The sequence below is a fragment of the Schistocerca nitens genome, chromosome 7, assembly GCF_023898315.1.
Source record: "Schistocerca nitens isolate TAMUIC-IGC-003100 chromosome 7, iqSchNite1.1, whole genome shotgun sequence".
Classification (NCBI taxonomy): domain Eukaryota; kingdom Metazoa; phylum Arthropoda; class Insecta; order Orthoptera; family Acrididae; genus Schistocerca; species Schistocerca nitens.
The window spans coordinates 555,080,312-555,097,357 of record NC_064620.1 but is presented as its reverse complement, the minus strand read 5'-3'; positions in this window follow the sequence as shown (position 1 = coordinate 555,097,357).

The following is a 17,046-nucleotide window of genomic DNA, read 5'->3' as shown; positions in this document are numbered from 1 at the left end:
TCTTCCTTGTGTCTGTTGGGTACGGACATCAATGTCTCCATGGTATTCGAAGGCAACGAGATTCCCAGATCTAGTAGACATTTTAGACTGATTCATACGCTATCTTATTGTTGTGTTCTGCTCACTCGTCTAATATAGGCTGCCTAGGAAAGCTGCTTTCTTGGATCGCTACACAACAGACAAGCACATCGTATTAATGGAGTTTATTACAGTAAGACAAATGACAATACTTAACTGCCGGCCGAAGTGGCCGTGCGGTTCTAGGCGCTGCAGTCTGGAACCGCGAGACCGCTACGGTCGCAGGTTCGAATCCTGCCTCGGGCATGGATGTGTGTGATGTGCTTAGGTTAGTTAGGTTTAACTAGTTCTAAGTTCTAGGGGACTAATGACCTCAGAAGTTGAGTCCCATAGTGCTCAGAGCCATTTGACAATACTTAACTCCGTTCACAAAGGTGTGTCGCAAGCAAATGGCGATATGCGAATATCAGTATCCTTCGGTATATACAAGTGCTATACAAGCAAAACAATACAGTTCGTAAGTTGCCCGCATCTCGTGGTCGTGCGGTAGCGTACTCGCTTCCCACGCCCGGGTTCCCGGGTTCGATTCCCGGCGGGGTCAGGGATTTTCTCTGCCTCGTGATGGCTGGGTGTTGTGTGCTGTCCTTAGGTTAGTTAGGTTTAAGTAGTTCTAAGTTCTAGGGGACTTATGACCACAGCAGTTGAGTCCCATAGTGCTCAGAGCCATTTGAACCATTTGAACAGTTCGTAAGTCACTGCTGTAGCGTTCGGAGGACGGTTCGTCTTCCAATCTGGCCGCGGCTAGGCGGCTCGGTGCTTATATCCTCTTCGTGTAGAGGCCGCTCCTGTCTTGGTGTCGTCCTAGGGGAGGGGGGGGGGGGATTCGTCAGCGCAGTATTGGCGGACTTTGTGTCACACCCTTCTCTGCTCTTCCGTTCTTGCCCGACATGCCGGGGCTTGATGTTACGCCGGAACACTTAATATAATATGATTTATGTGTTAACCGTATTTATCCGTGGTACTTGTGAACCTATAGCCGGTGTAAACCGCCGTGTTCCATAAGGAAACTTATGTGGGAGTTTGATGGTGTGTATTAGTGTATGCGTGACGTGTCCTTCTCCGCCTCCCATTAATTCTTCTGATTTTTTAACTAAATGATGGGTCGCGTAGCTTTCGATTGGAGGCGCAGTGAAATCTTTAGTATTGCCAGTTCCCATGGATGTTTAATTGTTCTTGCTAATATGTGTCGGTTTTGCTGTTTTACTGGTCTGTTTACCATTTGCTGTTCTTGTTCTTACTTTTTTTGAAGCTATTGATAAATGCCTATGCTGTCTAAGAAATCATATAGTGTGTCTGTTCTGTTCAAGTGGCTGAGATAAATCTTCGTCAGTTCCAGAAAGCATTTTTTCTCTCCGAACCGCTGTGGACTAGTGTGTTTACGGATGAGCTTTGAATGTCATGCGATGCCCATGTGGCTGCTTTAATGGTTTGCTTAAGAGAAGAAAAACATTTCTGATATCACTATTTTTTTCAATGTTTGTAGCTGGTTTCTTAAATCTTTTAGTTGATATGGTTTTTGGTAAGAGCTCAGATTAATTAATTTTATCCTAAGAGTTATTTATTTGATGCACGACTGTGAGTTGGAATTCTAATTAACATTATTTGTGCTGCAGGGAACTGTCTTTTACTCCATTGCTGGTAGGTGTTACCCAGAATCGGGTCCCACTGATTCACGGCCCAATGGCTTATTTAACCGGGTGTTTACGTCGTTTGGAGTGGGTACACTCGGCAGCTCTCGCCGGAGTCTCTATTTCACGCTGTTTCCTCCAACCGCAGCCGCACCACTCAGTATTCCTATTCTAGTACGTTTATGGCTCTGAGAACTATGGGACTTAACTTCTGAGGTCATCACTCCCCTAGAACTTACAACTACTTAAACCTAACTAACCTAAGGACATCACACACATCCATGCCCGAGGCAGGATTCGAACCTGCGACCGTAGCGGTCGCGCGGTTCCAGACTGTAGCGCCTAGAACCGCTCGGCCACCCCGACCTGCAGTTAAGTTTATACTTGGAATAATTCTCAATTTGTATCCGTTAACTTGTGGCCATCACGTCAAGTAAATTTTGATGTGCGTTGGGATACCAACACATACCTTAATCTGTTTTAACTGAATTATTCTTGTGTTACTGGAAAATGTGTGAGATCTTCAATTGATGCGTGTTCTGTGATCAAAATTATCTCGCATAGATATTGGTATTAAACTGGTTTTCATTGTTTTAAGCACGGGTTTAGTTTTAATCTTGTCGTATTCTCACCATTTGTTAATTAACGCTCTTCGGATCTGTTCTGCTCCTGTTGTTCAGATTTAGGTCTGCCTTTCTTACGACTGTACCCTTGTTTCATATCCTGTCTTATATAGGGCGTGTCTCACCTTCGACAATATTGAGTCACCTTGGGTTAAAGTTAACTTTATATTTTCATGCAATATATTGAAGCTGACATTGAATTTTAAATGCGTCGCATTCCTTGGGGTTTTGATTAATTAAAAAATGGCTTAATTGCCTGCTATGTGATTGAAACTTCGTAAAATAAATTTGTGTCCTACCGGTGAATCCTACGTGTAAAATGCGGCTCGCTCCTAATTCCTCTCCTGTGCCAAGCTCTTCATACCAGAGTAGCACTTGCCAACTACGTCCTTAATTATTTATGCTGCAATTATTCCGACCTCTGTCTTCCTCTACAGTTTTTGCCTACTACAGCTCCCTCTAGTACCGTGGAAGTCATTCCGTGATGTCTTAACAAATGTCCTTTCATCATGCCCCTTCTCCTTCTCCACATATTCCTTTCCTCTCCGATTCTGAGCAGAACCTCCAGAACCTCCTCATTCCTCACCTTATCAGTCAACCGCTTTTTTTCAACATTCGTCTATAGCACCACATCTCAAATGCTTCGATTCTCTTATGTTCCGGTTCCCAAAGTCCATGTTTCACTGCCATACAATACTGTGCTCCAAACATACATCCTCAGAAACATTTTTCCTCAAATTAAGGCCTATGTTTGAAACTAGTAGACTTCTCCTGGCCAGGAATGCCTGTTTTGCCAGTGCTTGTCTGCTTTTGACTCCTCCTTGCTCCGTCCGTAACTCCTTATTTTAGAGTCTACGTTGTAGAATTTCTTAACTTCATCTACTTCGTAACCACCAATCCTGATGTTGAGTTTCTCGCTGTTCTCATTCCTACTACTACTCATTACCTTCGTCTTCCTTCGATTTACTCTCAATCCATTCTCTGTACTCATTAGACTGTTCATTACATTCTGTATATCATGTAATTCTTCCTCACTTTCACTCAGGACAGCAATGTGATCACCGAATTGTATCATTGACATCCTTTGACCTTGTATTTTAATTCCACTGCTGAACCTTTCTTTTATTTCCGTAATTGCTTCTTCGATGTAGAAATTCAACAGTAGGGCCGAAAGTCCCTGTCTTATGGCCTTTTTAATCCGAGCACTTCGTTCTTGGTCGTCCACCCTTTCCTATTTAAAACAACGCAGTTGATATCCGTTTGACCTATGGCAGCGCCTTCCAGCGGGCCAACCATAGCGCCATCTGGTTTCCCCCTTCTAGCTAGACGAGTTTCGTTCTTTGTAGTTTTTTCGTGTGATGCTTATTTCGTGAGATATTTGGCCCGGTCACGATCAATGGACCACCCTGTATAAGCTGCCTGTTGCCCTTCAACCATAGTACGTAGTATGTCGTGCGAGGAAAAGGGAAAGCTGAATATCGCACGAACGGTGTTTTCTAAATCCTTTCTGATTGGTGACAGAAGCTTCTCCGGTTCAAGGAAATTTCATTTGAGATACCCGAAGGCTGCCGTGTACTGTGGGATTTACAAACGTGATGTGTGATGAGTAAATGAATTAATGACACTGAATACACATACATATGGTAGCAACTGTCTATTAAACGAGCGTTTAGTCCAGTCCGCGCATCGGCGTTTATTTGTTCATTTCATTGCGCGCGGTCTGAGGTGCCACCCTAGTCTGTCAAGAAAGCGACAAATGAAACAATAAATTGCCACGGAGCTCAGAGTGGGTCTGTTTACGTTAAAATGTACGCAACAATTCATGGTTTTCAGCGTCAGATGAGTCGTTATCTGGTCAAATAAAAGTGCTAGGTTTAAAAATGAGACACTGCTCAGTTGCTCTGTAGTAATACGAAATCATAATTGTATCCACAACTTGCTCCGCGGCCGTATGTCAGCCACGCTTTTAATGTCGGGAGCAGTACACTAAATTCGCCAGTTATTTGCAGCAGCAAGACAACAGGAAGGAAGGAACAATGTTCACTCCGGCTCATCTGTCACGCGACACACCTTCGGTGTCGGGCGCGTTTTTTGTCCGTCCGCTATAATTTACGACAGGCGGCTAGAAATATCACGATGGCGGCGTCAGGGCGAGTTTCCAGGCCGGAAAGCCGCCTGAAAAATGTACCGGCCCCACGTATTCTGCGCTGCGCTCGCGCGTGCGTACCAAGGCTCAGTCACCCGTGTCCCGCGACGCTCTCAACAAGCCGTGTAGCACCGCGGCGTAAAATGCATAAAAGATGGCGTTAAACGGTCACCATCAATGATATGTGCAGCCTTTCGTATGCGTTTGTCTGTGTCCCATTTATATCCAACTAAGTATAGTCGGTGCGCGGTGAAGAAATCACAGCCGCATGTCGCTGCACATCCAATACTGCAAGCAACAGATACGAAAGCGCTGATTCGCGAGTAGATTTAGTGCAGGGCTTCACAACATACGTGCTCGCGGAGCAAGCTGTGAGCAGCAAGGCGCGAGCACGGAGCAGCGTGAGCACGCTACCCCCACTACCGGACCAGAGCGGAGAGTGGGGAAAGTCACGTGGGGCACACAACAGCTGCCGCCAGTCAATGTAAATCCGCGGCCACCTGCAGGGATATCACTCACGAATTATTACTGTGACAAATGAAACAAATAAAGGAGAATGTACACATGCCACATAATTTTATTAGCTTAGTGTATGCCTCTACATTCGCATTAATTTGTGAACTGTTACACAATAAAAGGTGTCACTGAAGTGTGGGATTCTCGGTTATCTTGTACTTTTTGCCCTTTACAATTGCGTCTATGTTCGGAGTAATTGTTCTTGTGCATTTTAGGCGCAGCGTGCAGTTTAAATTTCGATCAGACAATGCGTTTCTCAGGCGCGTCTTGTTACATTTCATTGCAGAGAACAGTTGTTCACAAACATACGTGGAACCGAACATTGATATTATTGTAGCCGCCAGTTTGTGCAAACGAGGAAATCTATCGTGAGGGAAGTGTCTGTAGAATTCCAAAATGTTTTTCTTGTTCTGAAATTTGTCTCTGTATTCTCTGTCACACTGTAGGTCATTAATTTCTTGCTGCAGCTCAGGACGAATCTCTTAAATATTCGCTGAATATGGAGAGGAGAACAGATCAGAATCACTGTCTAGTGCTGTCAGATCTTGAAAGCGCTGATCAACTAAACTATGTGAATAACGTTCACAGTCTTTGTGAACATCTTGCACGGATGATAATTTAGGAAAATGAGCTAGGTTTCCTGTTTCCAGCTGACTCACCCAAAGTGTCAATTTCATTTTAAAAGCTCGTATTCGATCTATGAAATGAGTAATTAGCAGATCTTTACCTTGTAGTATAATGTTCAAAGCATTCAGATGGCTAGTTAAATCTGCTAAGAACGCGAGATCACATTCAAACGTGCGCGCGCATTTCCCCTCCCTCCCCTCCCTCCCTACTCAGCGACCTTGCACCTGCTCGCGACCACGTGCCTGAGTAGACGCGAGTACTCGCACTCAAAACCGGCCAGTTGTTAAGCCCTGATTTAGTGCCACGCGTTACCGCGTTACGCTCATTCATACTGCACAACGCGCCAGTATCTTACCGCGGAACAAGTGGGCAGCGGTCTAACTAACGGGACGAAATCGACATAATTTCTGAATGGTACAACCATTTTAAACGTCTACCGTAGGCCGTCAAATTCGTTGCGTAGAAGGATTTTATTGCATCATGTGTTACATTACTGGTCAGCTTCGGGCTGTGGCCATTTCCAAATCTAGCTGCGTCGGTGAACTGTGTGTCATACATTTCACCGACGCTACTGCATTTGAAAATCACAGTGCAGCTACATTCGAAAATGGGCAGTGGCCGAATCTGGACAGCAATGCAGCGTAATACTCGACGTACTAAAGTTCGTCCATATATAGAATCTGATAGCCGACGTTGGGAATTTAAATCGGTTTTCGCCTTCAGATATTAATTCGAGGCTGTGGAGCACCACGTGGACGAACTAATGAAATCTACGGATTTTATTTTTATTTTGGCGGTGCTCTATGGGCGTGTTATAGGGTCGACACTGTTTACATTTTAGGGTATATTGTATAGAAACGTCCTAAAACAATACATCGAAAATTTCATGAAGCTTTACCCCGATGATGTTGATGTGTGTAGCATGGTTGCAACGAGAGGAGAATGGAACAAAATGAAGGATAACCTGCAGAGTATCGAACACTGGTGATGCAACTGGCAAGTCATTCAATTGTAAATAAATATGACATACTGCACACAAATATCCGCAAAAATCCAATTCTAATCGATTACACTGTTTAAAAAAGGAATAAAATAAAAAAATTAAAAAAAACTCTGGAAACAGTAACAACAGTAAAGTATCTATGAATGAACAACAGTCGAATGACAGATGGGCCAAAATGTATGTAAAAGCGGTGCCTTGATGAGATTCATTAGAAAGGAGAAAATGTAAGTCATCCATATTATGGTGGTGCCTTTTTCTGTTACAGGGCGTTAATCTGCTGGGTTTCCAGGAATTTGCTTCTATCTCAATCCGTTGCGTTACAGATTCCGCAACAAAGTGCTGGATCTACAAGGAGCTACGTCAGACGGAGGACTTACATAAATCATCACAGTCGCACAATCTCGAAAGTGCTGTGCTGCGCTATTCCTTTGAGGTATGAAGCCTGCTCGTTCAGGTATTATTAGACTGTCAGTCATAGGGGTCAGGTAATATAGAACAAGCCTCTGAAGGTCCAACGGAAACGCCTTTTCATCCTCAACCGATAGGCATCACAGTATACGGATACTGAGGGATATGTGGTCAGCACATCGCTCTCCCGGTCGTTGAGAGCTTTCGCGACCGGAACCGCTACATCTCAGTGAAGTAGCGCCTCAACAGGCCCCACAAAGGCTGAGTGAACCCCGCTTGCCGGCCGAAGTGGCCGTGCGGTTCTAGGCGCTGCAGTCTGGAACAGCGAGACCGCTACGGTCGCAGATTCGAATCCTACCTCGGGCATGGATGTGTGTGATGTCCTTAGGTTAGTTAGGTTTAACTAGTTTTAAGGTCTAGGGGACTAATAACCTCAAAAGTTGAGTCCCATAGTGCTCAGAGCCATTTTGAACCCCGCTTGCCAACAGTGCTCGACGGATATAGATGGTCACCCATCCCAGTGCTATCCAAGCACGACAACGCTTAACTTCGGCTATCTTACTAGAACCGGTGTTACCACTGCTAAGCCCGGTGGCAAGTAGTATAAATATCAGTCAAACGAAAAAGAGACATGTGGAAAAAAATAATGTAAAATGTTTATCAATTCACAATTAATCGCCGAGTTCTTAATACATTTAGCCCACTGTGGGACAAGACGGTGTATGTTTTCTTGGAAAAAATGTTTGCTGTTGCCTACGGAACCGACTGGGTGGATCTACATTTTGCCATGGATGCTTTAAGAGTCCTTACACATCCTCCACACAGTCTTGATGTCTCCCCACGCGATTTCCAAATTTCTGGTGCGCTGCAGAAACATATTCGTGGCCGTCTATTTACTTCAGACGAAGAGGCACACGCTTGGGTAGCATTATGGTTCCGAATGCAGCCGTAAACATCTTTTAGATGAAGACATCAACAGTCCTTTCTCGCAGTGGGATATACAGGGTGATCAAAAAGTCAGTATAAATTTGAACACTTAATAAACCACGGAATAATGTAGATAGAGAGGTAAAAATTCACACATATGCTTGGAATGACATGGAGTTTTATTAGAACAAAAAAAAAGAAGTTCACAAAATGTCCGACAGATGACGCTGGACGGCAAAACGTCAGCGACTGCGCGTGACAATCGTGGATAAAAGGAGCTGTAGTGAGAGAGAGAATCAGATGCGCCAACAGTCGTAGCATGTGGACGTGACCTGAAAAAGTGTTTTAGTGAAGCTGTATTATCAGAATGGGGAATATGCTAGTTCAGCGTTACGATCCTATCGCCATAGGAAGGGGATCCGAACGGGTAAAGGTCCGTTGACAAATTCAGCTGTGGCGAGCATGATTTCGAAGTTCGAAGCCACGGGTTGTTTAGACGATAGACCCCGTAGTGGCCAACCGAGCGCAAGGCGTAATGCTGCTGAGACACTTGAGGAAGAAATGAAGACTGTAGCGGGTTCGTCTATGCACGGGGAAGTCAGCGCTCGTGCAGTCGCACGTCGCACCGGAATTCCATACACTACTGTGTGGTTGGCACTTAGACGTGCCCTCCGATGCTATCCGTACAAAATCCATGGGCATCATGAACTGTTACCTGGCGATTTAGTGAAGCGGAGGGCGTTTGCGGTGTGGGCGTTTCAAAAGATGGTGGAAGATGACGACTGGTTGAGTAACGTGTTGTGGACCGACGAAGCTCATTTCACGCTCCGAGGGTCTGTCAACGCCCACAACTGCAGAATTTGGGCTCCCGAAAATCCTAGAAATGTCGTGGAAACTCCCCTGCACGACGAGAAAGTCACGGTATGGGTTGGATTTACCACATCTACCGTTATCGGGCCTTTTTTCTTCGAGGAAGTGCGTGATTCTGGTTTTGTAGCTGCTACCGTGACGGGCAAGAGGTACGCCGAAATGTTACAGAATCGCATCATCCCCAGCCTGGCTGATAAACACCTGCTGGAACGTACGATGTTTATGCAGGATGGCGCTCCACCCCATATTGCTAGACGCGTGAAAGATCTCTTGCGCGCGTCGTTTGGTGATGATCGTGTGCTCTGGCGCCACTTTCGTCATGCTTGGCCTCCCAGGTCCCCAGACATCACTCCGTGCGATTATTGGCTTTGGGGTTATTTGAAGTCGGAAGTGTATCGTGATCGACCGACATCTCTAGGGATACTGAAAGACAACATCCGACGCCAATGCCTCACCGTAACTCCGGACATGCTTTACAGTGCTGTCCACTACATTATTCCTCGACTACAGCTATTGTTGAGGAATGATGGTGGACAGAATGAGCATTTCCTGTAAAGAACATCATCTCTGCTTTGGCTTACTTTGTTATGCTAATTATCGCTTTTCTGATCAGATGAAGCGCCATCTGTCGGACATTTTTTGAACGTTTGTATTTTTTTGGTGCTAATAAAACCCCATGTCATTTCTAGCATGTGTGTCAATTTGTACCTCTCTGCCTACATTATTCCGTGATTTATTGTTTTCAAATTTATACTGACTTTTTGATCACCCGGTACAGGGTGTTTCTGTAACAGTGGGCAAAAATTTAATAGGTCGTTCCAGTGAACGGTTTGAGGTATGGAACCTGGCGTCGGACAAGCCAGCTTAAGGAGGTTATAGGAATAAAATCACATTAATCTGTGCTTTTTTATTTACATTAGTTAGCTGCAAATACCACCATTGACACAATTAACGTACCACTTGCAGTCTATCTTACAAGATGTGCTGACACTGACGGCCGTCAAGCTCATTGCACGCACGACATCGGCGAACAAGATTCTGACGGATCCTGACAGACATTCATAGTATGTTTCGAATCACATCACAGGCAGCTACAATTCTGGCAATTGACGTATCTCCGCATCTACTGGGGTCTCACACACAAGTGACTTTAGATATTCCTATAGGAAATAATCAAGGGCATTCAGGTCAAGTGACCTTGCAAGCCGTGCAATAGGACCTCCCCTTCCAATCCAGCGACCAGTAAATACTGTACTGGTACTGCTCCATCTTACTGCAATCTGCGTCTTTTAACAGCAGTGAGTAACGAATGCGTCTCTCGTTGAACCATAGCACGTTCTGTCATGGAACAACGTAAATACGATACAACAGAGCCACCTTATGGACAAGTAAAGCAAATGAAACCTGCATTATGTCTTCCTGTTAATCAAATTAGTCCTTCTTTTCTTGCAGGAAATAAGGAATGTACATGTAAATAAACAGCACAGTACCTGCAAACTTGTAAGCATGTCAGTTGTCAATGAACTAGAAAACAGTAATGCTAGACAAACTGGTAGACAAGTTTACTTCCAGATCTCCTTAAACTAGCTTCTCTCACCCCAGGTTCCCCATCTCAAATTGTTCAGTGGAGCATTCTCTATGTCCTGTTACAATTTTGCACGCTCTTACGGGAACATCCTGTACGTATTAAAAGTTGTGGCTGTACAATGCTCCAGATTTACAAAATGACACACGATGTTGGCTTCGTGAAAATAATTCACTCTTTTTTGTTGAGTTTCCAGGAAGACGAAGTCGCTGAAGACACCAAAAGAAACACTTGATCCAAGGGAGACTGTTGTCCCCTGCACTCTTTAATATAAACACCAATTCCAACCAAGGCCTACCACACGTAAAAGCTGCATATATGCAGAATATCTTGCTTCAGCAATCCGAGCAAAGAAGTTTCAGGAGGCAGCAAAAGTTCTTAGAACACCACCGAGAACTTTAACTGTTATAGTAAAAACCATCTGCATCCCAACCCTCGAAAGACGCAGGTCTATGCGTTTCACTTCCAAAACAGGGAAGTAGAAACTGAATGTTAGTTGGGAGTCCACAGAGTTTGAATTTGCTTTACTCCTAATTACCTTGGTGTCAGTTTAAACATGTCTTTAAGATGTCGCAAACACTTTCTCAGTTCTGTACTGAAAGTGACAGCCCGAAATACGAGAATTCGGAATCTCACTGGCAGTGATAGGTGACTTCCTGGCAGATTAAAACTGTGTGCTGGACCGAGATTCGAACTCGGGACATTTGCCTTTCGCGGGCAAGTGCTCTACCAACTGAGCTACCCAAGCACGACTCACGCCCCGTCCTCACAGCTTTACTTCTGCCAGTACCTCGTCTCCTACCTTCCAAACTTTACAGAAGCTCTCCTGCGAGCTTTGACGGCATTGACGGCACTTTGAACAGTGGACGTTACATTTCAGATGTGTTACGACCCGTGGCTCTACCCTTCATTCTATCCCTGCGAAACCCTACATTTCAGTAGGATAATGCATGACCGCATGTTGCAGGTCTTCTACGGGCCTTTCTGGATACAGAAAATGTTCGACTGCTGCCCTGGCCAGCACATTCTCCAGATCCCTCACCAACTGAAATGGTCAATGGTGGCCGTGCAACTGGCTCGTCACAATACGTCAGTCACTACTTTTGATGAACTGTGGTATCGTGTTGAAGCTGCATGGGCAGCTGTGCCTGTACACGCCATCCAAGCTCTGTTTGACTCATTGCCCAGGCGTATCAAGGCCGTTATTGCCGCCAGAGGTGGTTGTTCTGGGTACTGATTTCTCAGGATCTATGCACACAAATTGCGTGAAAGTGTAATAACATGTCAGTTCTAGTATAATATATATGTCCAATGAATACCCGTTTATCATCTACATTTCTTCTTGGTGTAGCAATTTTAATGGCCAGTAGTGTAGATGAAATCTGTTGTCTACAGGAGTTCATTTAACATTTAAGATCAGTTGCTGGCAAGTCTAGGGACAGCCTTGTTAAATGGTGGCATTCTAAAGAACCGACACAATGTGTATGCGGGGGAGAACAGATAACGAATCGCCTGAGCCACTGTCCATGATGCTCTGAGTCATGCAGTGATGAGTTGATGTAGACTGAAGACGGTGCAGCTGTTGTTCCTCAATACTGGGCTTTGACAATTTAGTTTATAATTAAAGCATGTAAATTGTGAAAACTATTGTTTTAGTAGTACCCTCATGTGAGATAGAGTTTTCGACGGCTTCTCGCTCGAGTAAATTAATCTCGAGAGATGTTATTTGATGAGCTTATTACAAAATACACTGAGCAGTAAAATTAAAGGATCAGTCTTCCGAAATCCCGTCATTGTCATACCGTGGGATAAGTTTGAGGTTTGGGTGCCCACAACCTACTCCGTAATGGTGGAAGAGTCTGGCTCCCTGTGGCGTCATCCTTGTGTTCGGGACGCTTCAAACAGCCAAGTGTCGACACATGAAAAAGAAAAGTCACATCTCAGAATTTCACTTGAGTCGTAAAGTAGGCTAATGTAGTCACATTGGCACCAAAGCTCATCACAATTCTGCTCAGCACCACAGAGGAACTGTAACACGATGGAAAGGTCGCCACGTCCCCTCTTACCCCTATTCCACCCTTTCTTTCGGCGCCTTTGCGATGGCGGTCAAAAACGCTATCACAGAGCTGAAACGACGCGGATTTCGTGTGACTGCCGACGGCCATACCTTTATAGAACACACAAGTTCTCGACCGATCACCGAAAGTAATCAATATGGGGACCGGGTTAGTGCTTGGAAGGACGACAACACGTGAAAACCAGGTGCTGTTGGGCACCGTCTTTGGCAACGGCCTTCCCCGAGTGGTAACACCATTTCCCATCAGATTTACAGGGTGACAGTTACTAACTATTTGACATAAAATCGTCAAAGTTTCTGAACTGTTTGCGTTAAGACGTTCAAACTGCGCGGTTGACCACGGGGCATGATGGCAGTTAGTATGCGCTGCATGATTTGGTTTAGCAACGGAATGCACTTTCATTTGGATGAGTTTATCAGTAACCAAAACTGGCGCATTTAAGAGGGGTAGGACGTCAAACGGGCCGACTTGGAGCAGGAGAGGCACCACAGGACATTTCCACTGTCTATACTTTTACAAATAAATTCATAAAACTTTGTCAGCATGACCAGGAAGGATTCAGGATTCACACTAGCAGTGGAAGTTCAAGAACATAGCAAAATAACTTTTTTTAGATGTGAAATTTCATATTTTTTCACTTACTATTGGCTGCATTTGGTGCTATAAGTACGCTTTTCTTCATAAGTAAGAGAGATTCTTCGATGAATATTGCACAGCATACAAACCATACTTACAGGTGTATAAAATTCTTGAATTTATTTAATTTATGAAAAAATGAATGAGCTATTGCATTTTAAACTTCATGTTGACAAAAACTCAAATTTTATAGTTAATTATCTCAGTTTTACCATAGTTTTTAATAGATTTGGAAAATTCTAGATTTTCATAGACCTGTAACTATGGATTGTACGCTGTGTAAAATTCAACGAAGAATCTCTCTTACTTATGAAGAGAAGTGTACCTATAGCAACAAATGCAGCCAATAGTAAGCGAAAAAATGATGAAATTTCACATGTAAAAAAAAAAAAATTATTTTGTTTTGTTTCTGAACTTCCACTGTTGTGAGTGTGAATCCTGAATCCTTCCTGATCATCCTGACAAAGTTTTATTATTTTATTTAAAAAACTATAGAAAGTGGAAATTAAAACGTCCTGTGGGGCCTCGCCTGCTGCAAGTCAGTACTTTTGACGTCCTGCCCCCCCCCCTCCCCCCCCCTTAAGGGACCGAAAATCCGCATTTCGCGATCGAGAAGTCTCTTCACCCTCAACGGATGACTGAGTGGTCTTCAACGTCCAGTCACGGAAAAATCGGTGCGATATTCCTTGACGGAACGGTGACTATCGAACGGTACGTGAAGGTTCTGGAAGATGATTTCATCGCCATTATCCAAAGTGCCCTGATTTCGACAAGATGCTGTTCGACCCAATCGAAGCAGGATAGTGTTTGACATCCTGCAGGAGCACTCTGCAGACTACATGCTGGCTCTGGGGCACTCAGAGGGCACTGGCATGGGCCTCGATTGACTGCCATATTCTTCGAATCTGAACACATGTGACTCCTTGTTGTGGGGCTATGTTAAAGACAAGGTGTACAGCAATAACCCCAAAACCATTGTTGAGCTGAAAACAGCCATTCAGGGGGTCATCGATACCATCGATGTTCCGACTCTTCAGCGGGGTGATGCAGAATTTCGCTATTCGTCTACGCCGTATCATCGTCAATGATGTCAGGCATATCGAACATGTCATGACCAAAATCCAAATACATGTAGTGACGTTTGAACCCTGGTTCTCAAGGAAGGCGGGATTCGGTTACGATTGTGGACGGGGCCGCAATCAGTTACTGTTGGTTCCCTTTTGCAATTACATGCATTTATTTTAAAACGGTAATTCAAGACTCAGGAATAAATAATTATATCACATGTTTTTAATGAAGGATTAAACAAGTGTGTAATTAATAGTGCTTTCAGTGCGTTACAATTTACCAAATGAGCATAAAATACAGACACAGCAAATAATGATTTGAAAACAATCCAATGTGATCCCAATTAGAATTTTAAGGCAAGTAACCACAGTCACGGCTGAAGGCTTTTAACGGCAAGAACGGCAATTATATAAAAAATTTAACAAACGTACTGTAAAACAACAATGCAATAGCGAGGTTGATTTAAAAAGACAGGCAACTTATCATCAAACGGGTGAGACAAAATAATGTTAAACTTCGTAACACAACCATTTAAACCTGCTGTAACGTCAGGAATGGCAATTATATAAAAAATTTTAAAAAATATACAGTAAAACAGCAAATACAACAGCAAATATTAATTTAAAAGGACAAGCAACTGATCACCAAACAGGTGAGACAAAATGATGGTAAACTTGGTAACACAATCATTTAAACCAGCTTTAAAGCCAAGAATGGCAATTATATAAAAAATTTAGAAAACAATTTAGCAAATACAATAATAAAAGGGCCAGTCACAGACGGTGCACCAGGAATCGACCTCGCAGTAGGTCCGGCAAAAAAACACATTCGCGAGTGATGAGATAGGCAGCCAAGAGTTGCATTCACTTCCCAAGAAGGTAACTCATACTAGTGGCAGTCCAACGAATGACCAATGATAATCTTGCTGAGGCTACCTTACGTCCAATAAACCAAATGCAAAGATGTCAAAATACGCCAAAGCCGGAACCGGCGGTCTGGACTCTCTCCCCACAGAATACTGTGCTTAGAGCGCCCGGAGCGAGAAAGGATCACCACCGCCAGAATAGGAAAATCGCCAGCCAACCTACAATCAAGAAAACTGCCAAAACTACACGCCTCACCAGACAGCAGTGGCAAGGCAAGGAAACGTACACTGCCGTTACATACACTAACCCCAGGACAGGTAAATGGAGCGTGAGCGGCTACAAAGCAGGAAAATACCGCTAGTTGAACTTAACAAATAGTAACAAACTAAACACAATAAATTTTCCGCCTTCCCCAAGCACTCCACTCGCTGCTCTTCGCCTCCGCAACACTACAGGCAGCAACACGAACCCAAGTCACTGGAGAATTGCGAGATGTCACAATGGTGGAGGTTTCTTTACTTGAATCCAAATGCACTCAAAACTTGCAGGATCCGGTTTACGACGAGGTCGTGCGCGGACCTGGCTGATCCCGAGTCCCCAGCCGAACTGCACACTGACACGACACGGAAGAACCACGACGTCGCCCCAAAGATAGTCACAGTTACTACATATCGATAACCGCCGCTGCTGCCACTAGCGGACAGGCAACGCTTGCGAAACGAAGTGGTGCCCGTCAACACGAGAAGAAGACAAACAACCGCAACCATGCCAACTAAACGATACCGTCTGGCGTCCAATAGAGGACAGAAACCTACAAACAGCACCAACGCGGGCCGCAGCATAGCTCAACGCTTACATGTTGAATAAAGTGTATGCATGCATAAATCATGTGCATGCTTTAGTTTGTAGTTAATTTACGTTTTTTTTCATGTAGTTCAGTAATTGTCACCCTGTAAGTTAAGTTCCCTCGGGCTTGCCTAGCACTTGGGTGAATAACCGTGTGGCACTGTGAAGAACTGTTCGTAAATAGGTACTTGATTCTGAAGTAGTGCCTCCAGTAACGAAAACCGACAACGGGAAGGACAGTGGTGTGTTGACCACATGCCCCTCTATATCCGTGTCCAGTGCCTCCTCTTGGCTGAAAATGATACGGCTTTCCTGTGCCTGTTCAGAAGTAGTTCTTTTCTTTTTTTTTAGTTTTTTTGGATGGCTGACGAAAACATTTCAGACTGGCCGCCACTCAGAATCGACGAGAAAAGGCCTGAGCAGGTGGCTTAGTGCAGCACTTAAACCGATGCTTCCCTTGGGGCGCTGTTTCCCACATATTACGAGGGCGGTCGAAAGCGGCAGTTCGCGGTCTAAGAATCAACAGTCTGCTGTACTCGCGAACGTTCGAAACTGCTGCCAACCCCTGGGCGTTTCATTTCTATTCCAAGGACATCGTGGGTCTGGAACCCAACTGAATGTGATCTAATCCTTTTGGACAGTAGGGCGATCGTAATTTTTGCCCTGGTATAGAGAGTGGCCCCCCCTCCCATAGAATGCAGGTGTTGACAGATGTGAAAATTACCGAACTATCAGTTTAATAAGTCACAGCTGCAAAATACTAACGCGAATTCTTTAAAGACGAATGGAAAAACTAGTAGAAGCGGACCTCGGGGAAGATCAGTTTGGATTCCGTAGAAATGTTGGAACACGTGAGGCAATACTAACCTTACAACTTATCTTAGAAGAAAGATTAAGAAAATGCAAACCTACGTTTCTAACATTTGTACACTTAGAGAAAGCTTTTGACAACGTTAACTGGAATACTCTCTTTCAAATTCTGAAGGTGGCAGGGGTAAAATACAGGGAGCGAAAGGCTATTTACAATTTGTACAGAAACCAGATGGCAGTTATAAGAGTCGAGGGGCATGAAAGGGAAGCAGTGGTTGGGAAAGGAGTGAGACAGGGTTGTAGCCTCTCCCCGATGTTATTCAATCTGTAT